The sequence below is a fragment of the Lepidochelys kempii genome, chromosome 28 (assembly GCF_965140285.1).
Source record: "Lepidochelys kempii isolate rLepKem1 chromosome 28, rLepKem1.hap1, whole genome shotgun sequence".
In the NCBI taxonomy this organism is placed as follows: Eukaryota; Metazoa; Chordata; order Testudines; family Cheloniidae; genus Lepidochelys; species Lepidochelys kempii.
The window spans coordinates 4,342,657-4,366,310 of NC_136407.1; the positions used below are offsets into that span (position 1 = coordinate 4,342,657).

Below are 23,654 nucleotides of genomic sequence, written 5' to 3' on the forward strand. Positions count from 1 at the left end.
CAGCAAAGCACTCTTGTGGTACACACACCAGTTTCAGCTAAGACCCAACACCAGGTTGAGGAGAAACTCGGCTGTGCTTATGGGTTTCTGCATAAAGTTAAAATGCGGAATAATGTGATGCCTGTACGGCAGAAGTTATGGCACTTACCATTTTCAGCCAGGGAAGCTGTTTCAGAGGAACTTAGAAAACTTGTTCAAAAGGACATTATTGAAGAGATCAACTCCTTGGAATGGGTTTAACTTATAGTAGTGACGCAGAAGAAGGGTGGAGGCATTCGCCTTTGTGTGGGCTTAAGGGAGCCAAATAAAGCTATTGTGATTGACAGCCATCCTCTTCCTCACATACAAGAAGTATTTGCAGAACTCTGTGGAGCAAAGATGTTTTCTACTCTTGATTAGCAGAGCGCATACCACCAGTTTATATTGCATGAAGATAGCAGAAACCTCACAGCATTTATTACACATGAGGGACTATTTCGTTTTAAGCATGTTCCATACGGTCTCACATCTGCCCCAAGTGCCTTTCAAAAAATGATAGGTTTCGGAGTGGCAGCCATGTTAGTCTGTATTCGCAAAAAAGAAAAGGAGTACTTGTGGCACCTTAGAGACTAACCAATTTATCTGAGCATCCGATGAAGTGAGCTGTAGCTCACGAAAGCTTATGCTCAAATAAATTTGTTAGTCTCTAAGGTGCCACAAGTCCTCCTTTTCTTTTTTCAAAAAATGATCTAATTGATTCTGAAGAATCAACATGGAGTTCAGTGCTATCTGGATGATATTATCCGTGTTTGGAAATACTTCTGAGGAGCATGACAATAACCTGCAGTCTGTACTAAACTGCATCAGCACAGTAGGCCTCCAGTTCAATAGGTCCAAATGCAAATTTTGACAAACTGAACTCTCCTTTCTGGGGCATACAATTTCACAGGCTGGACTAAAATCTGATCCAGATCATATCCTGGCAATTTCAAATGCTCCTCCTCCAACAGATTTGCAAACCTTACCTTCTTGGGTCTTACCTCCTGGTATGCAAAATTCATTCCCAATTATGCTTCTGTCATTGAACCATTACGGGCATTACTATGGAGAAGTTCAACCTTAGTGTGGACAACGGATGCACAAGCTAGTTTTGAAACAGTGAAAGACTTGATTGTACACAGTCCAGTACTTGCACTATTCAGTCCTGCATTGCCCACAGTTGTAACTACTGATGCTTCTGATTATGGACTTGGGGCTGTTCTCACACAACTGCATGAGGACAACACAGAGAAGACTGTTGCATTTGCTTTAGGGATACTAAGTAATGCTGAGAGAAAATATTTTACAGTCGAAAAAGAAGCCCTTGCTTGTGTCTGGGCTACTGAAAAATGGAGAACTTACCTGTGGGGCCGCACGTTCAAGTTGCGCACAGACCACAGCCCTTTGACGATGCTGCTCACCACAAAAGGACTGGGAAGAGCAGGATACCGCATTGCTCGATTGTCTGCAAGACTACGCTCTTTCAATTATGAACTGGAATATAAGCCTGGAAACCAAAATGTGGTCGCTGATTGACTTTCTCGCCTGCCTTTGCCTTCACCAGATGGTCCACTGGAGGATGAGAATGTAATGGTTGTGCTTATTACAAGCACTCTCACTACAGTTACAAGAGAACAATTTCAAGCTGCTTGTTCAGCGTGTCCAATTCAACAAAAACTATGGGAATTTCTGACAGAGATGGCCCAGTCAGCCTAAAAACCTTGTCCCAGTTTTGCTGCCTTATTTTAGAGTTCGGGATGAACTTTCTTTGTTTGATGGCTGTGTGCTACAAGGTACACACCGGCTCCTTCTGCCAGAAGGATTACAGTCAAAACTCCTACACCTGGCACACGATATTCATCAAGGAATTGTCCGAACCAAACAACGACTACGGGATCTGTATTGGTGGCCAGAGATGGACTCTCAAACTGAAGCGCTCATAAAATCCTGTGTCACTTGCCAAATGCATGAAAAGACAGCAGTGACATGTACCCCTCCATTACAGCCTGTTCCTCTTCCTTATTCTGCATGGGAACAAGTGGCGATTGACATTGTGGGACCCTTTGATACTGCTCCAACTGACTGCCATTATGCCATCACTTTAATAGACTATTTCAGTAAATGGCCTGAAGTAGCGTTTACATCGCAAATCTCTTCTGCTACAGTAATTAAGTTCCTCTCTTCAGTTTTTAGAAGGGAAGGTAACCCCAAAGAACTTGTTTCAGATAATGGTAGTCAATTTACTTCCCTGGAGTTTGAAACTTTTCTAGCACAGAGGAACATTTTACACAGAAGGTCATCCCTATATTACCCTCAAGCCAATGGGGAAATCGAAAGGTTTAAATTGAAGTTTGAAAGAGTTTGCAAATGGCTAAACTGGAAGGGTGATTGTGAATACCCTTCACTACTGATTTCTTGCAAGCATACCGGGCTACACGACATGCCACAACACAAAGATCACCAGCAGACTTACTGCATGGGAAACAGATGAATACTAAACTGAACATTGCTGGATTGCTAAAAGCATGACCTGATGCCCCAAACGAGGATGATGTGAGAAAAACAGTTGAACAGAACAAAGCAAAGTCTAAGGCTTTCACAGACAAGCGGCAGGGTGCTAAGGAACCAAAGTTTGAGTGTGGTTCTTTTGTTAGAATACGAAAACCTGGAATTTTACACAAAGGGGACCATAAATTCACAGCTCCTCTTAAAATCATAGAGAAGAAGAGACCTTACACCTATGGACTTTCTGATGGGCGGGTAAGGAATGCTTCTTATCTTGCACCTGCCTATGCATCAAAAGGAGATTATGCCAACACCCAGTCTGCACTGGATGACTTCACCATAGTACCAACATAACAAGACTTTGCACTGGAACCGGGGCTTGAGAGATGGCCTGTCAGACCCAGATGAGCACCTGTCTGGACTAGAGACTATGTTATATAGTATCTACAGTGTTTTCAATGTAATATTTCTGCCAACAGTATAGTGTCTTGTTTCATATTTGTTCCTGTGGTTAGAACAATAATATTTATTTTAATTCAGAGAGTTTCTTAAGAGAGGAGGGAATGTGGTGGTTAGATGTTGCTTGTAATTATTAGAGTTGGGAGCACTGGCTGTTGGGAGTCTGAAAGGACAGGAAAGAGGAAGGAGGGAGGAGGAGTTGAGAAGCTGAGAGAAAGCTACAGAGGGTGCAGCAGCAGCTTGGTAAAGAGGTTTCCACTTTGAAAATAAAGTCCTGTTGAAGCTTGTTAGTACCTTGTGTGGAGGAAAAATTCAGTGGACCCAAGTAGGCCTAAACTTCCCAACTAAGCCTAAAACTTTAGTCAAGCTAATTCAGTATATGAAGCATAAGAAAAGAGTGAGGAAAATTCCATTGAGGGGCAATTGCAAACAGCACAGCTTAAGAAATGTAACTATAACTGTTAGAAGTTAGAAAAACCATTAACCACAAAGGAAACACCTGTCAATAACAGGAAAAGCTTGTTTTTGTTAAACTCCAAGTAAGACAAAGCTACTGGTAAAGCTTGCACTATATGCCAAATAAGGAAAATGCTGTTGAAGGAAGTGGGTTTGACAAATTGTGGTTTTCAGCAATATAAGCGCCTGTATTTTCTGTTTACGCCAGAGCAGCTCCGGCTGACTCTCCCTGTATGCGCATGCTTCAATAAAGGTACCTCAGGTTTGTTCTGATCCAAACACAATGCATAGTTAATTTTCCACCACACTTACCTGGTTGATACAACAAGGATCAGTATCTAAGAGAAAGTAAATAGCATGAAAGCAGCTTCTTCAAGCCACACCAATCAAAATAAAATCACAGATCTATTTCTTTTAACCTTGGATTGCTGTCATTTACCCATCAGACCACTACGACAGAAAGATCAAAGTGTTTTTTCAGTGTGTTCACTGTATGGACTTGACAGCAGTTTAGAGCCTGATCCTGCGCTTATTAAGACCTCACTGCAACCTAATCTGCAGTCCGCACTCTTTAAAAATACTCATATAACTTCCTCAGAACTCTAGGAAGAGGACAGATTATTAACACTTATCTACAAAAGCAGCCTAAATGCTTTACAATAAAAACCAACAACAGCAACAAGTCAGATTCTGCATTAAGATCTGCTAAGGCAGGATCCCTCAGCCCTCTTTACCTCTCTGCTCTGGATCTGTCTCCCTCCAGTCAAACTAAATCTTAGCCCAGTCTTTCTAACATCTCTGGTAGATGTCCACCAGCTGTCAACTGAAACACAACATGGCCCAAAGCAAGCTCTTCATCTTTCCCTGCTGATACTAGGTGGAAAATATTTTGGTCTAGAACTGCAGAGGATTCACTGTTTTGTGTTTGCTCTATAATTCTAACAGGGGAAAATAGCGGAGGTGCCACATTATTCCTTCCCCATCAGATTATTCCTGGCATATTTCAGATCTTGTAATTATATCAACAATACGTTGGTAATTAATACCAGCTCCTCACCCCAACTTCATAGTTACCTCAACAACAAGAAAAGGTAAGATGTGCTTGGACTGACCTTGCTCTGATGCATTAATCAGACAATGGAGTATCCCCAGCACCCCACTTTCCATGTAGCCACATCCCCCACATGCCCCAAAATGCCAGCAACCCACCCAAAATCTTGGCACCCCACCCCCTGTGCAACCTGCTCCCACCAGCCCCTCCACCCCCCGACCCGTGCAGCCTGCTCCCCCAGACCAGCCTGGGGCTGGGAGAGTCCTGTCTCTCCAAAACAGTTGCAGCTCAGCTGGGGCTGCTGAGAGAGTCCGACTCTCTCCTCTCCCTGCCACTGCAGCCTGGCTGGAAGTCGGGACGCCCCAAACTCCCCACCCCCACATCACCTCACCCACCCCCTATTCCCCCCATCAACTCACCTTCTTCCACATCCTCTCCAGGGTTCAGGAGGCACCTAATTAGTGGACCCACATCTGCACAGCTCCACTAATTAGGTAAGCAGCCCTTCACACCCACATGTGCGGCCGCCCAGGTGCACACCTTAGAGGAAACTATGGTCGTCACTCTTCACTAGTCAGCTGGCAAGGTAACAACGCTCAAGTGACCAGCCTTGCTCCCTCCCAAACTATCAATGGAAAACTATTGGGGCACCACCAAACACCTGAAACCGGAGGGGGTAAGGGAAGACGGTGAAGTTGAAGGTAACACAAATTTAAACGTCTGAAATGCAAAATATGAATAGTTTAAAGGTACATGTTACACGTGTATGCGGTGGAGGGACAGGCTACAGAGGTGCAGCAGCAGCAGGAAATAAAGTCCTGTTGAAGCTTGTTAGTACCTTGTGTGGAGGAAAAATTCAGTGGACCCAAGTAGGATTAAACAAACTTTGGTCAAGCTAACTCTGTATATGAAGCATAAGAGGAGAGTGAGGAAAATTCCATTGAGGGGCAACTGCAAACAGCACAGCTTAAGAAATGTAACCATAACCGCTAGAAGTTAGAAAAAACCATTAACCGCAAAGGAAACACCTGTCAATAACAGGAAAAGCTTGTTTTTGCTAAACTCCAAGTAAGGCAAAGCTACTGGTAAAGCTTGCACTATATGCCAAATAAGGAAAATGTTGTTGAAGGAAGTGGGTTTGACAAATTGCGGTTTTCAGCAATATAAGCTCCTGTATTTTCTGTTTACGCCAGAGGAAAGGGAGGCCAAGCTGGAACTGGTGGTAGGAGGAGGAGGTGGAGAAGGAGAGACACATTTGAAACCATGGGTTTCAGAGTAGCAGGAGTGTTAGTCTGTATTCACAAAAAGAAAAGGAGTACTTGTGGCACCTTAGAGACTAACCAATTTATTTGAGCATAAGCTTTCGTGAGCTACAGCTCACTTCATCGGATGCATCCGATGAAGTGAGCCGTAGCTCATGAAAGCTTATGCTCAAATAAATTGGTTAGTCTCTAAGGTGCCACAAGTACTCCTTTTATTTGAAACCATGACCATTATTCCCATTCTACTGTAACAAAAAGTACAGGAGAGGGGAGCTGCACTTCAGAATCACCCAGCACCTATGTGGAGAGAGCACTGGACGGAGACTATTCCTGGCTCTGCCACAGGCCTGCTGGGTGACCATGGGTAAGTCGTACTTCTCTGGGCATCTGATTGCAACTGCCTATAGGGCTGCTAACTCCTCCAGCCAACACTGCTCTGCGCAAAAAGCTAGGAAATACATTTACAAAAACTTTATGAAAGCAGCAAGGGGAGACTGCAGCCAGCCCCCAATGGTCCTTCCCCATCCTGGGATGTGCGTTATGGAGAAGTTTGTGTGTGGTGGGTGCACGGGCTGGGTCCCCAGACAGCTAGACCCATCTGCAGACTGGAAAGGCAGGACAACTCTAGCACAGCATTGGGGGAGGGGAGGGGCAGGGGTAGCAGTTCTAAAGCTGGGCCTCTGCCCCCTCTAGGTCTCATGGCAGATGGCTCTAGCAGCATCAAGTGGGTCCATCACTGCAGGGGAAGGTTGGGGTAGTGTCCGAGATCAGGGTGATGATTGTGTGGGGCTCCCATGCCCAGGAATGGGGGATGGAATTCACCTCCCCACCACCCTGCAGAGCCAAGCAACTAGGGATTTATCCAGTGAAGTGAATTTCACTCTGGGTGACTTTGAGCCAGCCACTGAAAGATCCATGGGCCTTAGGTTCCACACTGGCCACAGGAGTTTACTAGTACTCCCCTCCCCAGACAGCCGGGGATAATTATTGGGTTTTGGGAATTAGAAGATGAAATTTCATTACGAACAATATTTGTTTATTATTAAATCCCCAGACACCCACCAATGCCCGTCCTTCTTCCAATAAGCTATAAATATCTTAGGGTATCTCTACACTACGAAATTAGGTCAATCTTATAGAAGTTCATTTTTAGAAACTGATTTTATACAGTCTATTGCGTATGTCCACACTAAGTGCAGAGTCGGTGGAGTGTGTCCACAGTACCGTGGCTAGCGTTGACTTTCGGAGCGTTGCACTGTGGGTAGCTATCCCATAGTTCCCGCAGTCTCCACTGCCCATTGGAATTCTGGGTTGAGCTCCCATTGCCTAACGGGCAAAAACATTTTTGCAGGTGGTTTTGGGTATATGTCATCAGTCGCCCCTCCATCCGTGAAAGCAAAGGCAGACAATTGTTTCACGCCTTTTTTCCGTGCAGACACCATACTGCTGTCAGCAGATGGTGCAGTAGGACTGCTAACCGTCGTCATCATCCACCGCTTCCACTGCAACTCTGCTCTGCTCGTCTCAATAGCGAATTTCTCCATGTTGTCTGTCATGTGCTCCTGGGTACTTGTGTTCTTCCTCTGGAAACGTACGCGGTGCTAACCGTCGTCCTCCACCGCTTCTGCTGCAATTCTGCTCTCCTGGTGCCATGAATCCATCTCGCAGGTCCTCCCATCTTTCTGGATAAAAAAAAAAAATCTACTCTCGTGGCATCCGTCATCAACCACCGCTTCCACTGCAACTCTGCTCTCCTGCATATGCCATACCACAGCAAGCATGGAGCCCGCTCAGCTCACTGCTGCTGTGAGCATTGCAAACACCTCATTCAAGTAGCCAGTGCAATCACTGAGCTGCTGCTATCAAGGGTAGTGACTCTGGGAAATATGCAAGTCATAGCGGATGGCTTTGCTGCAATGGGGTTCCCTAACTGTGGTGGGGCAATAGAACGCATATCCCTATCTTGGGACTGGACCACCTTGGCAGCCAGTACGTAAATCGCAAGGGGTACTTTTCAATGGTGCTGCAAGCACTGGTGGATCACAAGAGACGTTTCACCAACATCAACATGGGATGGCTGGGAAAGGTGCATGACGCTCGCATCTTCAGGAACTCTGGTCTGTTTGAACAGCTGCAAGAAGGAACTTACTTCCCAGACCAGAATATTACCGTTGGGGATGTTGAAATGCCTATAGTTATTCTTGGGGACCCAGCCTACCCCTTAATGCCATGGCTCATGAAGCCATACACAGGCAGCCTGGACAGTAGTCAGGATCTGTTCAACTATAGGCTGAGCAAGTGCAGAATAGTGGTAGAATGTGCATTTCGATGTTTAAAAGCACACTGGCGCAGGTTACTGACTGGGTTAGACCTCAGCGAAACCAATATTCCCATTGTTATTGCTGCTTGCTGTGTGCTCCACAATATCTGTGAGTAAGGGGGAGATGTTTATGTCAGGGTGGGAGGTTGAGGCAAATCTCCTCGTGGCCGATTACGCACAGCCAAAGACCAGAGTCATTAGAAGAGCACAGCTGGGCTCCCTGCACATCAGAGAAGCTTTGAAAACCAGTTTCATGACTGGCCAGGCTACGGTATGACAGTTCTGTTTGTTTCTCCTTGATGAAAACTTTGATGATTTCTTGGTTCACTCTACTTTCCTGTAAGCCAACCGACCTCCCCCCTTCAATCATCGCTTTCAGAGGCAATAAAGTCATTATTGTTTCAAAATCATGCATTCTTTATTAATTCATCACACAAATAGGGGGAAAACTCACAAGGTAGCCTGGGAGGGGTAGGTGAGGAGGGAAGCACCGAGTGGGGTGGTGGATGAGGGGAGGAGGGAAAGACAAGGCCACACTACAGTTCAAAACTTATTGAATGCCAGCCTTCTGTTGCTTGGGCAATCCTCTGGGGTGGAGTGGCTAGGCGCCCATAGCCTCCCCCGCCGCGTTCTCGGGCACCTGAGTGAGGAGGCTATGGAACTTAAGGAGGGCAGATGGTTATACAGGGGCTGCAACGGCGGTCTGTGCTCCTGCTGCCTTTCCTGCAGCAGGTCCACCAGACGCCTGAGCATGTCAGTTTGCTCCCCCATTAGACTCAGCATTGCATACTCCCTCCTCTCATCACACTCATTTAACTCTTTCCTGGTCTCTGCCACTGTTTGCCTCCACACATTCTGCAGAGCGCTTTCAGTGTGGGAGGACTGCATGAGCTCTGAGAACATTTCATCGTGAATGGTTTTTTTCGCCTTCTAATCTGTACTAGCCTCGGGGATGGAGATGATAGGGGGAGCATAGAAACATTTGTAGCTGCGGGAGGAAAAAAAGGGAGAGTAGTATTTAAAAAGATACATTTTAGAGAACAAAGAGAAGACTATTTCACACTGAATCAAGTGATTCACATTACATAGCACATATGCTTTTGGTACAAGGTCGCATTTTGCCTCTTATATTGAGTGCCTGCCGGTTTGGTGTGAGACATTACACATGTTCGGCTGGGCAACAGAATTCGGCTCGCAGGCAGCCATGGTAAGGCAAAGGGTTTCGGCTTCTTCAACCTTCATAACATGTGGGAATGGTTTCAAACAGCAGCGCCCTCCTTTCCCATAGCAAGAAAAGGTCATTGGGTTGGCCATTTAAAAGGAGGGGTTGCGGTTTTAGGGTGAATGTGTAGCACAACTCCCCCCCACCAATTCTCTGGGATGACTGCTTCACACACACCCCCGCCCCCCACCGCATGGCTAGTATTAGGGAAGATCCCCGTCAGCCAAACGTGAACAGCTCAGCATGAACGGGCCTTCCCCCACCGCGCAGCTAACAGCAGGGATGATTTCTTTCCAGCCCAAGGCAAACAGTCCAGCAGGAACGGGCACCTCTGAATATCCCCTTAAACAAATTTCCTGTATTTGAACCAGGTGACCATGAATGATATCACTCTCCTGAGGCTAACACAAAGAGATAAAGAACGGATGTTGCTTGTATGCCACCAAAGCCCGGGCCCATTCGCTGCAATGCTTTGTTCTGCAATGATTCCAGACTACTTGCTACTGGCTTGGTGTGTCCTACCATGGAGGACGGAATAAGGCTGCCCTCCCCAGAAACCATCTGCAAAGGCTTTTAGAGTACCTCCAGGAGAGCTTCACGGAGATGTCCCTGGAGGATTTCCGCTCTATCCCCAGAAACGTTAACAGACTTTTCCAGTAGCTATACTGGCTGCGAATGCATTCCAAGTCTTCAGGGCAAATTAATCATTAAACATGCTTGCTTTTAAACCCTGTATTATATTTACAAAGGTACACTCACCAGAGGTGCCTTCTCTGGCTTCATGGTCTGGAAGCCCGCATTGGGAGGGTATTGGCTCCAGGGTGATGAACAGTTCCTGGCTGCCGGGGAGAAGGGATTCTCCATTTTCCTGCTGTGCACTATCCTCAACCTCCTCCTCCTCATCTTCCTCATCCACAAAATCCTCATCCCTATTGCATGAGACTCCCCCTTCCAGGTGTCCACGGGCAGTTGTAGGGGCACTCCCTAGAATTGCATGCAGCTCATCATAGAAGCTGCATGTATGGGGCTCTGACCCAGAGTGACCTTTGCCTCCTTTGTTTTTTTGGTAAGCTTGCCTCAGCTCCTTAACTGTCATGTGACACTGCTATGTGTCCCTGTTGTAGAATCTGTCCATCATACCCTTGGAGATTTTGGCAAATATTTTGGTATTTCGTCTTTTGGAATGGAGTTCTGCCTGCACTGATTCTTCTGCCCATACAGCGATCAGATCCAGTACCTCCTGTTCGGTCCATGCTGCAACTCTTTTGCGATTATGGGACTGCGTGGTCACCTGTGCTGATCAGCTCGTCATGCTGGCCAAACAGGAAAAGAAATTCAAAAGTTCCCGGGGCTTTTCCTGTCTACCTGGCAAGTGCATCTGAGTTGAGAGTGCTGTCCGGTACCATCACAGTGGAGCACTCTGGGATAGCTCCTGGAGGCCAATACCGTTGAACTGCATCCACACTACCCCAAATTCAACCAAGTGAGGTCGAGTTTAGCGCTACTCCCCTTGCCGGGGAGGGGTACAGAATTCGATTTTAAGAGCCCTTTAAGTCAACAAAACTGGCTTGGTCGTGTGGACGGGTGCAGGGTTAAATTGACCTAACACTGCTAAATTTGACCTAAACTCGTAGTCTAGACAAGGGCTAAGGGATTCAGTTACTGATCCCACAGTGAGTTTCTGCCCCTCCCCACTTTCTATAGCAGCACTTTTACAAACAGGCCATGGAAACATGTAAATACTTTGAACCAAATTCCAGAAGCTGCTGAGCATGCACAAGTTAAAATGAAACCAAGGTTCTGTCTCCAAGGACCTGGCCCCCAGTGCAAAATAATAGACACTCCCCAGAAATCTGAAATGGCCACTTCATAACTGACAGAATGGTATTTATCTATTCACTTCTGGGAATTACCAATAAAAGATATCACCAGTGAAGGTGATATCTCATGTTTTTACAAATCAGTATAATGTAATCTGGAACTTTATACAGTAAAATGCCTTATTCATAGCCATATGGCGATTGCCTGTGTAGTAAGATGAGGCCCTGAAACACAAACCATGAGGCCCTGAAACACAAATCCTTGTAACAGGTGCCCAGTATGAGGCCTAAGGCCTGAACTAAAGTAATGGTCAAGACTTTGCTAACATAAAGCAAAGTTAAGCTGTGAGCCAGAGGCAGGCCTTGCTCACAGAAACTGGCAAGGAAAGGGCTTCTGTTGCAAAAATATACATACCTAAAAGGTACTGGACCCTAGAGATACCAGAACTCTCCAATACTTGCACATTCCACATACATAACAAGGAACAGGCTGACCCATCCTACAAACAGGGGCAAAAGCATAATATGATGGATAGGAGTTGTTCTGTTCGAACCAACATGTACAAGGTGAGAGGTGGCACTTTGCTACATAGAGGGGTTGTACCTTGTTACGTAGAGGGGTTGCACCTCAATACATCAGGAGTGCTGTGTAACTTGTTTGTACCTGTGTATAAGAATGCATTCCTGGGACGGTGTCTTTGCCCAGCCAAGGGGGCAGTGGAGTGTTCCGCCACTGACTGAGCTCTGTCCATTGTCAGGAAGCACATATTCATAGTACATCCTGTAGAGTCTGCTGGAAACTATTACTGTGCTTCATTTGACAATAAACCTGGCCGGGAACCTTCATACCTTATTGGATTCTGTGGTCATTGGGGATTCTCTTGGTGTCTGCTGTGCCAGCAATCTGCAGAGCTGGGGGAGCACACAGAGGGAACACATGCACGCAACCGACTGTTATCAACATTGGATAGAGCAGAGCACTACACTGGTGACGTCTGACAACAGCCTGGTGTCACTACAGGGCAGAATTAAGGTTGGGTGCCATAGCTGTGAATTTCCATCCCATAGCATATTGTGATTGCTGTTAAGTGGGTTTGGCAAAACTCATTTTGTCTATTTCTTTTATTAATTTCAATAGATATCAATATTCATTTTTAAGCCCTTTTTTCAATGTTTACAATTTCTGTGTTCAGAGCTGTGGGAAATTATGGGGATGGTCAGACAACAATTTAATTACAGTAAATGTTGAGATTCAAGAAGCCAAATCTTTATAACTGTTCAAACACAAATTGTCAATGTCACATGCAAAATATACAGTGCAAATAATCTTAAATCAAACTCTACTTTCTCCAGAAGCATTTCTGTATATTACCTATATAAATTTTTAAATATATAAATTTTTCATCTGTGTGTGTACAGTGAAATCAACAATTTACTCATAAAAATCAAATGCTTTCAAGCATACGTTTAAGTAATGAAGTACCTGAATTCTTTCACTTCCTAGACTGTAATGCTTGCTTTGAGGATAATTACACCCTCCCTGTGATGTATTTGACTCTCAGTACCATAACCCCACCGTAATGTAGCTCCCGTCAGGGAGCTCTGCTGAGGCCAGTGGCATTATGATCAGAAGGTGACACTCTGACCCACGAGCAGAGACACATGGGGGAGGGTGGAGGATGAGGTAACATGGAGGTTACCAGATTTGAAAATGGCCCTACAGAGTGTAAGGAACAAACTCCCTCTCAGCCTCTCCTCTCTCCCATCTCCCAGAGTCAGTAACTCTGATAAATCGTTCCCTGAAATCTAAATAGCCCCAGTATGAGAGACAGTGATTAATGCAGATGCCTTAGGGGCTGCTCTACCCTTCCTGCTTCTCCACGTGGACACCAATGATACTGCCAAGAATGACCTTGAGCGGATCACTGAGGACTACGTGGCTCTGGGAAGAAGGATAAAGGAGTTTGAGGAGCAAGTGGTCTTCTCATCCATCCTCCCTGTGGAAGGAAAAGGCCTGGGTAGAGACCATTGAATCGTGGAAGTCAACGAATGGCTACGCAGGTGGTGTCGGAAAAAAGGCTTTGGATTCTTTGACCATGGGATGGTGTTCCAAAAAGGAATGGTGCTAGGCAGAGATGGGCTCCACCTAACGAAGAGAGGGAAGAGCATCTTCGCAAGCAGGCTGGCTAACCTAGTGAGGAGGGCTTTAAACTAGGTTCACCGGGGGAAGGAGACCAAAGCCCTGAGGTAACTGGGGAAGTGGGATACCGGGAGGAAGCAAGAGCAGGAGCGCGTGAGAGGGCAGGGGTCCTGCCTCATACTGAGAAAGAGGGGTGATCAGCGCGTTATCTCAAGTGCCTATACACAAATGCAAGAAGCCTGGGAAACAAGCAGGGAGAACTGGAGGTCCTGGCAAAGCAAGGAATTATGATGTGATTGGAATAAGAGACTTGGTGGGATAACTCACATGACTGGAGTACTCTCATGGATGGATATAAGCTGTTCAGGAAGAACAGGCAGGTCAGAAAAGGTGAGGGAGTTGCATTGTATGTAAGAGAGCAGTATGACTGCTCAGAGCTCAAGTATGAAACTGCAGAAAAACCTGAGAGTCTCTGTATTAAGTTCAGAAGTGTGAGCAACAAGGGTGATGTCATGGCGGGAGTCTGCTATAGACCACCGGTCCAGAGGGATGAGGTGGATGAGGCTTTCTTCCGGCAACTCTCAGAAGTTACTAGATCGCACGCCCTGGTTCTCATGGGAGACTTCAATCACCCTGATATCTGCTGGGAGAGCAATACAGCGGTGCACAAACAATCCAGGAAGTTTTTGGAAAATGTAGGGGACAATTTCCTGGTGCAAGTGCTGGAGGAATCAACTAGGGGCAGAGCTCTTCTTGACCTACTGCTCACAAACCAAGAAGAATTAGTAGGGGAAGCAAAAGTGGATGGGAACCTGGGAGGCAGTGACCATGAGATGGTCGAGTTCAGGATCCTGACACAGGGAAGAAAGGAAAGCAGCAGAATACGGACCCTGGACTTCAGAAAAGCAGACTTCGACTCCCTCAGGGAACTGATGGGCAGGATCCCCTGGGAGAACAACATGAGGGGGAAAAGGAGTCCAGGAGAGCTGGCTGTATTTTAAAGAATCCTTATTGATGTTACACATACAAACCATCCCGATGTGTAGAAAGAATAGTAAATATGACAGGCGACCAGCTTGGCTTAACAGTGAAATCCTTGCTTATCTTAAATACAAAAAAGAAGCTTACAAGAAGTGGAAGATTGGACAAATGACCAGGGAAGAGTATAAAAATATTGCTCGGGCCTGCAGGAGTGAAATCAGGAAGGCCAAATCACACCTGGAGTAGCAGCTAGCAAGAGTACCAAGAAGGGTTTCTTCAGGTATGTTAGCAACAAGAAGAAAGTCAAAGAAAGTGTGGGCCCCCTTACTGAATGAGGGAGACAACCTAGTGACAGAGGATGTGGAAAAAGCTAATGTACTCAATACTTTTTTTGCCTCTGTCTTCACTAACAAGGTCAGCTCCCAGACTACTGCACTGGGCAGCACAGCATGGGGAGGAGGTGACCAGCCCTCTGTGGAGAAAGAAGTGGTTCGGGACTATTGAGGAAAGCTGGACATGCACAAGTCCATGGGGCCGGATGAGTTGCATCCGAGAGTGTTAAAGGAGTTGGTGGACGTGATTGCAGAGCCACTGGCCATTATCTTTGAAAATTCATGGTGATCAGGGGAAGTCCCGGACAACTGGAAAAAGGCTAATGTAGTGCCAATCTTTAAAAAAGGGAAGAAGGAGGATCCTGGGAACTACAGGCCAGCAAGCCTCACCTCAGTCCCTGGAAAAATCATGGAGCAGGTCCTCAAGGAATCAATTCTGAAGCACTTAAAGGAGAGGAAAGTGATCAGGAACAGTCAGCATGGATTCACCACGGGCAAGTCATGCTTGACTAATCTAATTGCCTTCTATGACGAGATTACTGGCTCTGTGGCTATAGGGAAAGCAGTGGACATGTTGTTCCTTGATTTTAGGAAAGCTTTTGATACGGTCTCCCACAGTATTCTTGTCAGCAAGTTAAAGAAGTATGGGTTGGATGAATGGACTATAAGGTGGATAGAAAGCTGGCTAGATTGTCGGGCTCAACGGGTAGCGATCAATGGCTCCATGTCTAGTTGGCAACCGGTATCTAGTGGAGTGCCCCAAGGGTCGATCCTGGGGCCGGTTTTGTTCAATATCTTCATTAATGATCTGGAGGATGGCGTGGATTGCACCCTCAGTAAGTTTGCAGATGACACTAAACTGGGAGGAGACGTAGATACGCTGGAAGGTAGGGATAGGATACAGAGGGACCTAGACAAATTGGAGGATTGGGACAAAAGAAATCTGAGGAGGTTCAACAAGGACAAGTGCAGAGTCTTGCACTTAGGACAGAAGAATCCAGTGCACCGCTACAGACTAGGGACTGAATGGCTTGGCAGCAGTTCTGCAGAAAAGGACCTAGGGGTGACAGTGGATGAGAAGCTGGATATGAGTCAATAGTGTGCCCTTGTTGCCAAGAAGGCCAATGGCATTTTGGGATGTATAAGTAGGGGCATTGCCAGCAGATCGAGGGACGTGATCGTTCACCTCTATTCGACACTGGTGAGGCCTCATCCGGAGTACTGTGTCCAGTTTTGGGCCCCACACTACAAGAAGGATGTGGAAAAATTGGAGAGAGTCCAGCGAAGGGCAACAAAAATGATTAGGGGACTGGAACACATGACTTATGAGGAGAGGCTGAGGGAACTGTGGATGTTTAGTCTGCAGAAGAATGAGGGGGGATTTGATAGCTGCTTTCAACTACCTGAAAGGGGGTTCTTAAGAGGATGGCTCTAGACTGTTCTCAGTGGTAGCAGATGACAGAACAAGGAGTAATGGTCTCAAGTTGTGGTGGGGGAGATTTAGGTTGGATATTTGGAAAAAGTTTTCCACTGCGAGGTTGGTGAAACACTGGAATGCGTTACCTAGGGAGGTGGTGGAATCTCCTTCCTTGGAAGTTTTTAAGGTCAGGCTTGACAAAGCCCTGGCTGGGATGATTTAATTGGGGATCGGTCCTGCTTTGAGCAGGGGGTTGGACTAGATGACCTCCTGAGGTCCCTTCCAATCCTGATATTCTATGATTCTATGCAGCGCCAACCCCCTGCCTGGATGAGGGGGATGAAGAACTGCAGTAGAAACAGGTTGGGCTGGTAGAGGGCACATCTGATGTGGGACTGAGAGCTGAGCTGTCCAAGAGGCCAGAACTCATGCGGGTTCAGACAAGAAGTCAACAGGACTGGGTAGAGGCACTTCTGTGTATTTCCCCTTGTTTACCATCCTGCCATGCATTTAATTTAGAAACTTGTCCTTCACATTTAAACACATTTGAGCTAAGCCATGTTGATGCATTTCCACTTACAGTGTAAAGTTTTAATCAGGTGCTTAATCAGATGCTTATGCAACACAAATCAGTCAATAATTGGTGTGCTTTCATTAATTAACTTGACTGTGTGCTGTGCATCGCTTTTAAAAAAAAGGTGGTGTGAGCAAGTGTCAAAATTTCAGGCATTAAGAAATGGAAATTAGGTGTCAGTTCATTTCTCATGCGTTTATCTCATAATTTTAATTTCTGTTTTGAATCAGTATTAATATAAAGTTGCTTCCATAGCATTAGGGTCTATTTGTATAATTGTTTGCAAGATTTCATTGGATATTGTGAACCAGCAGTCTTAACCTTTTATTTTGAGATTACTAAATACAATCCAGTGCCCCACTCCTGAAAGTCTGCAAACCCTGTCCGGTTACATGCTCCCTAGAGAGCAAACACCTGATGAGCCCTTTCGCCCTAAAAAGCACTTTTGGCTCTTTGACATTGCTTTATCCATCCCACCAGAAAATGCTATAGGTAACCAGGTACTTACAGCATACCTTCACTAGGTATCGTTCCCTCAAGATATGTGCCAAAAATTCAAATGGTTCTGTTTTATCTTTCATTCAGCTTTGCAATTATTAGATCTCATTTAAAAACTGGAACTGAAATAACCAAAGCAAGTTAAGAAGAGAGTGGCATTGGGCATAGGTGGAGGTAAAACAAAGGGAAAGAACTGACTATGCAAAAAGTAACATCCCAAACTATCAGAGCCCCAGACCCCCAGTGTGATGTGGCCATGAAATAGGTTAATGCAGTCTTAGGATGAATCAGGTGAGGTATTTTCAGTAGACACAGGGAAGGGTTAGTACTGTTGTACAAGACACTGATGAGACCTCATCTCAAATACTGTGGGCCATTCTGGTCTCCCATGTTTAAGAGGGATGAATTCAGGGTGGAACAGGTGCAGAGAAGGGCTACTAGGATGATCCGAGGAATGGAAAATCTGCCTTATGAGAGGAGACTCAAAGAGCGTGGCTTGTTTAGCGTAACCAAAAGAAGGCTGAGGGGAGACAGGATTCCTCTCTATAAATACATCAGAAGGATAAATACCAGGGAAGGAGAGGAGTTATTTAGGTTAAGCACCAAAGTTGGTACTAGAACAAATGGATACTGGCCATCAGTAAGTTTTGGTTTGAGTCTATAAACTGTGCCTTGCGTTGTACAGACACTGATGGAGATCAGGTCCCCATCGTGCTGTGTATGGCAGAGACCCTGAGTGAGATCAGCACCCACATTTTGCTGGACACTGCACAAACAGTAGACAGTGGGTAGGAGGAAAACAGAGAAGGGCTGTGACTTCTCCAAGGTCACCAAGCAGATCAGTGACAGAGGCAGGAAGAGACCCCAGTAACTGCAGAGCCCCGTCACCCGCAGCCTGGAAAGGTGTGCGGACCCCATTGTATTAGGCTGCAGGAAGAGGTGGTTTTTCCATGAATGCACAGGCTGTCTTGGCAGGGTAGCTCGGCTGCAGTCCCTACACCCAGTTGGGGGTGTGTGTCCTGGGTCAGGAGAAGTCAGTGTCCAGTCCTGTGGGGCTGTGCTCCTGGCTCATACCTCCAGCACTCACTGCTGCTCCTCCGTTACCAGCTGCACTGTTCAGCCAGCCCCAAGCTGCAGAGAGGTCACTGTCCCCTCCCACCCCAAATCTTCAAACTGGGACATGATGCACCAGTACCGATCAGAGTGCACTAGTGTAAATTCTGTCTATACTAAGAGTGTCCACCAATGCCTAAAATACCAGTGTAGCAGAGACCTTCAGTACCCAAAACAGCAGTACGGTGGCAGTAGAACTGGGATCCATTTCTAGCTCTGTCACGGACAGCCTGGTCCTGCCTCGGCAGAGAGAGCTGGACTTGATGACATCTTGAGGTCCCATCCAGCCCCAACATTTCTATGATGCTATGCAATAAATATGTACAAAAACACAACATACAGAAAAAAAACCCCACCACAACATAATGTCAAGCAATTCAGAAAAACAACAAAAAACTATACTCCAGAGCATAAAATGACAATACAAAGGAAAAGAAAGCAACACAATGCAAACTAACACTTCCTAAAGTACACAATGGAAAAGAGCTCAACCCAAACCAACACAACACAGGCAACAAACAAGGTGAGGCAAAACAATGCACCATAAAAATATGCAACACAACATGGCGCAACACAGTTCCAAAAGGCATCATGCAAAACAGCTCAGCATTGAACACGACACAGGACATAAGAGAATTATTTCAATGAAGGCATGGAAGGGATCTTGAGAGGTCATCTACTCAAGCCTCCTGTGATGAGGCAGGATGAAGTATCCCTAAACATTCCCAGAGTGGTGTATCTCTAACCTGGTCTCAAAAACCTCCACACGAAGGAAATGCCACAGCTTCCCTTGGAAGCCAATGCAATGCAAACACTCAGGCCAAAACAACGCTGTACACACACAAATTGGGCTTGGGGTTAAGGGGAGAGGCAAGAATTCAAACAATCTGGGTTCAGTTCCCAGTTTTGACCCAAATTCTCCATGCAAACTTGAGCAAATTACTTCAGCTCTCTGAGCTTCAGTTTCCCCATCTGTAAAATACGGAGAGTAGCCTCCCACCATTTGCCTATTTAGCCTTTCAGTTTTTTGTGGCAAGGACTCTCTGTCACTGTGGGCATGTCAACACTACAGTTAGACACCGGCGGCTGGTTCACATGGCTCAGGCTGTGAGGCTGTTTAATTGTGGTGTAGATGTTCCGGCTTGGGCTGCAGCCCAGGTCTAGCACCCTCCCACCTCACAGGTTCCTGCAGCCTGGCTCCAGCCTGAGCCCAGACATCTACACTGCAATTAAACAGCCCCTTTGCCTGAGCCCTGTGAGCCTGAGTCAGCTGGCATGGGCCAGCTGTAGGTTTTTAATGGCTTTTAATGGTTTTTAATGGCAGATACCCTTGGTGTCTGTTCAGCACCTGTCATGATGGGGATCCTGATCTTGGTAAGTGTCTGTGCATAGCCCTGCACAACAGGGGGCCTGACCTCAATTGGGGGCTCTGCAACTCCTGGCACCTCAGGATCCCTGGTTTTGTTTGGGGTCCCTGCAACATCTGACAAAATGTGGGGGCAGGGTCTGTACAGTGCCCAGTACAGTGGTGGGGCTTGATCTTGGTTGGGGTCAGTGCAATGCCAGGCCCAATGGGGACACAGATCTCAATCAAGGTTTCTCAAGTGCCCAGCACAATGGAGGAAGCAATCTGGGCCTTAGTCATGCACTGCCTGGCACAAGGGGGGCTGTGATCTCGGTCCAGGTCTCAGTTTTACTTGGCACAATGCGGGGCCTGATGTCAGTTGGGGTCTCTACAGTGCCCAGCACAACAGGGGCACAGATCTCAGCTGGGGTCTCCACAGCACCTGTCACAACAGTGGGGTCTGACCTCTGTTGGGGTCTCTGCAGTGCCTGGCAGAACAGGAACCCACATCTCAGTCAGGGTCACTGTAGCACCCAGCACAACAAGGTCCCTGCTCTCTGTAGGGGTCTCTGCAATTCCTGGCACAACGAGTGCCCCAAATTTGGTCAGGGTCTGTGCAGTGCCCGACTCACTGGGGAACCTAATCTCAGGCAAGGCCTGTGCCACGCTCAGTATGATAAGAGCCCTGATCTTAGACATCTAGAGAAAAAAGCGAGAAGATTTTTGAGAATTTCATATCAGTATTTCTGAACTGAGGAGAAAATGGGGCACAAACGACGTATTTACCAATATGAGAGAGAAGCACCAACATCTGGGGAGATTTTATGTCACCATTCAATAGTTGAAAAGAAAAGAGGGGAGATTTGAGGGGATTATACAGCGCTATTCAATCAACAACAGAATGGGATGGATTCTTCTTGCCTCACATTCACATCCCCAGCAGGGAGGCCTGGGTGATGTCACTTTCACCAGGGCCGGATTAACCTTTTGTGGGCTGCGCACCAAACATACATATTTGTGGGTCCCCATAGAGGCAACGGAGCATGGTGTGGGGAGGTCAGGCCCCAGAGTGAGGGGCCAACCAGAGGCAATGGGGCATGGTATGGCAGGGGTGGCCCTGCTCCACCCAATGCAAGGGCACTATTTACAAACCGGCAGTTGTCAGATGCACAGTGGCCTGCCCAGCCCTGTGCTGCCAGCATGCCCCTTCCCCTTGGGGCTGGGCCTATGCTACACCACACAGCCCCCCCCCTTGATTCCCTATAGCCAGAGGCCCCCCAGACCCACTATGCCTAGCACCCCCACCAGACCCACCCACAAATTCACAGTCCGCTGCACAACACCACCCCTACCCACAGCCCCACCACAACTGCCCAGCACCTCCAACTCCCTAGTGCCCCAACACACACAGATCCTCCCTGTCCCTTCAGAGCCCAGCAACTCCCCCCCCCCCCCCCAGCCACACACACACACATATACTTCCCACAGACTCACTTTTCCAAGCCCTGTCTCCTGGCTGCACTCATCAGCCCTGCTTGGAGGCGACTGTGTCTGCCGGGCTGAGCCAGCAGTGCAGCCAGGGCTGGTCACAGGGCTGGGAATTGCTCTGGCCCCTCAGGAGTGCTGAGATCAACCAGGCCAGGACCTGGACCTGGCCGGGGTCCCTCAAGAAGCACTTACCTGCAGGGACCCAGCCAAGCCCTCCACGCTGTCTCCCCGCCACACCTGGCTGAGACTGACCAGGCTTCTGCACCAGTCCCAGGTGGCTCAGCTCCCATAGGTGGTGGGAAGCAGAGACTGCCCGGAGCCGGAGGTGCACTAGGGTCCTGCCAGGGGGCATAGAGGAGCAGGGTGTAGGGCCAAGGGGCATAGAGGAGTCCTCGACCAGCCCGCACGCAGACCGAGAGGAACAAGTGGTGAGTGCGGGGAGCCAGCAGGGTCTCAGGGTGCAGTGGAAGCAGAGCAGGCCAGGGCCCCTTCTGAGCATGAAGCCACTGGAGTCATTGTAAACCCGGCACTGGCTTTCACAGGGGAAAGGAGTGGGGCTGGAATCAGAAGGTCACTGGCTGTGGGGAGGGGCTGGCAGTAGGGTCTGGGAATGTGACCAGCAGGCTGGGGGGGTGAGGGGGCAGTAGCTGGGACTGGGAAACCTAGGGCTGGACCATCTCCATGGGGGGGGGGGGAGACGCTTACTCCTCCCTCCCCTTCTTGGGCCTTTCCAGGCCCTGTGGCCAGCAGAGAGCAGCCCCCCGCCCGTGGTATCTCTGTCTCAGGGCTCTGCCAGCCTTTGCCCATTAACCCTCTTCCCATTTCAGAAATCACTCAGGGGAACGATTTCCCACCTAAACAAGGACAAGTCACTGCAGGTAAAATGGGGGGGGACACAGCCCAAACTGGGCATTAGCGAAGTGGAGAGGAAATGGGGTACAATAGGGGGAGGAGAACAGAGACCTTCTCAGGGATCAGAGAAGCAGCCACGTTAGTCTGTATTCGCAAAAAGAAAAGGAGGACTTGCGGCAGCTTAGAGACTAACAAATGTATTTGAGCATAAGCTTTTGTGAGCTGCAGGTCACTTCATTGGATGCATTCAGTGGAAAATACAGTGGGGAGATTTATATACACAGAGAACGTGAAACAATGGGTGTTACCATACACACTGTAAGGAGAGTGATCACTTAAGGTGAGCTATTACCAGCAGGAGAGCGGAGGAGGGGGTGGGGGCAGCAGACCTTTTGTAGTGATAATCAAGGTGGGCCATTTCCAGCAGTTAACAAGAACATCTGAAGAACAGTGCGGGGTGGGGAAGGAGGGGAATAAACTTGGGGAAAGTTTTACTTTGTGTAATGACCCATCCACTCCCAGTCTCTATTCAAGCCTAAGTTAATTGTATCCAGTTTGCAGATTAATTCCAATTCAGCAGTCTCTGGTTGGAGTCTGTTTTTGAAGTTTCTTTGTTGAAGAATTGCCACTCTTAGGTCTGTAATCGAGCGACCAAAGACACTGAAGTGTTCTCCGACTGGTTTTTATAACATTCAAAAAAATCAATCTCTTTGGTCGCTCGATTACAGACCCAAGAGTGGCAATTCTTCAACAAAAACACTTCAAAAACAGACTCCAAAAAAAGAGACTGCTGAATTGGAATTAATCTGCAAACCGGATACAATTAACTTAGGCCTGAATAGAGACTGGGAGTGGATGGGTCATTACACAAAGTAAAACTGTTTTTCCCCATGTTTATTTCCCCTCCTACGGTTCTTGTCAACTGCTGGAAATGGCCCACCTTGATTATCGCTACAAAAGGCTCCCCCGCCCCCTGCTGGTAGTCGCTCACCTTTCCTGATCGCTCTGCTTACAGTGTGCACGGTGTGACACCCATTGTTTCACCCTCTCTGTGTGTATAAATCTCCCCGCTGTATTTTCCACGGCATGCATGCGATGAAGCGAGCCGCAGCTCACGAAAGCTTACCCTCAAATAAATCCGATAGCCTCCAAGGTGCCACGAGTCCCCCTGTTCTTCTCAGGGGGGTGGGGGAAGGGGGGGGTCACCCGGTCCCCAGGGGAGGGGGCAGCGGTAAATCCGAGGGGATCTCAGCCCCCCCCTTTCCCTCCCCGCCCCTCGGGGGGCCCCGGCTCTTCTCCCCCCCCCGGCCATGTCCGGGCTGCGCCGACATTTTCCCTCCGCCCCTTTCCCCAGGTCTCCCCCCGCCCGGCCCCACGCAGGGACCCCGGGGGGGCTGGTCCCCCCGCCGGACACTGGGGCAGAGTCACCGCCCGGCCCCGGGGCTCGCTCCGGTACCTGGAGGCTGCAGCTCCGCAGCGGGGCGGGCGGAGCCCGGGGCGGCCCCAGGGCGGCTCCGGCGGGAGCGGGGCCCGGCGGGGTGGATGAAGGTCTCCCCGGCACAGACCCTTCGGCGCAGCCCGGCCCCGCAGCCTCGGGGCGCAGCGGCAAGTGAGCTCTGCCTCAGCGCATGCCCGACTCTCCCCCCCCCCCCCTACCGCCACCTGCGCATGCCCAGAGCCGGGAGACACAAAACCCTCCTCCTCCGCCTCCGGGAGAGGCTCCAACGGCTCCGCACGAGCCAGGTAGAGCCGCAGCGCCCCGCGCCTTCGCAGCCGGGTTCCTCCGCCCCCCCCGAACATC

At 48.1% G+C, this 23,654-nt stretch overlaps 1 protein-coding gene across 1 annotated transcript in view; it reads right to left on the reverse strand.

Moving 5' to 3' along the window:
• The window catches only part of LOC140904247 (uncharacterized), a 48,031-nt gene extending 24,534 nt beyond the window's left edge, over positions 1-23,497 (reverse strand). The window contains exon 1 of the mRNA XM_073326725.2: positions 23,310-23,497. The gene's annotated coding sequence lies outside the window, so the exon portion shown is untranslated. The remainder of the gene's footprint in view (positions 1-23,309) is intronic.
• Positions 23,498-23,654: the final 157 nt, after the last annotated feature.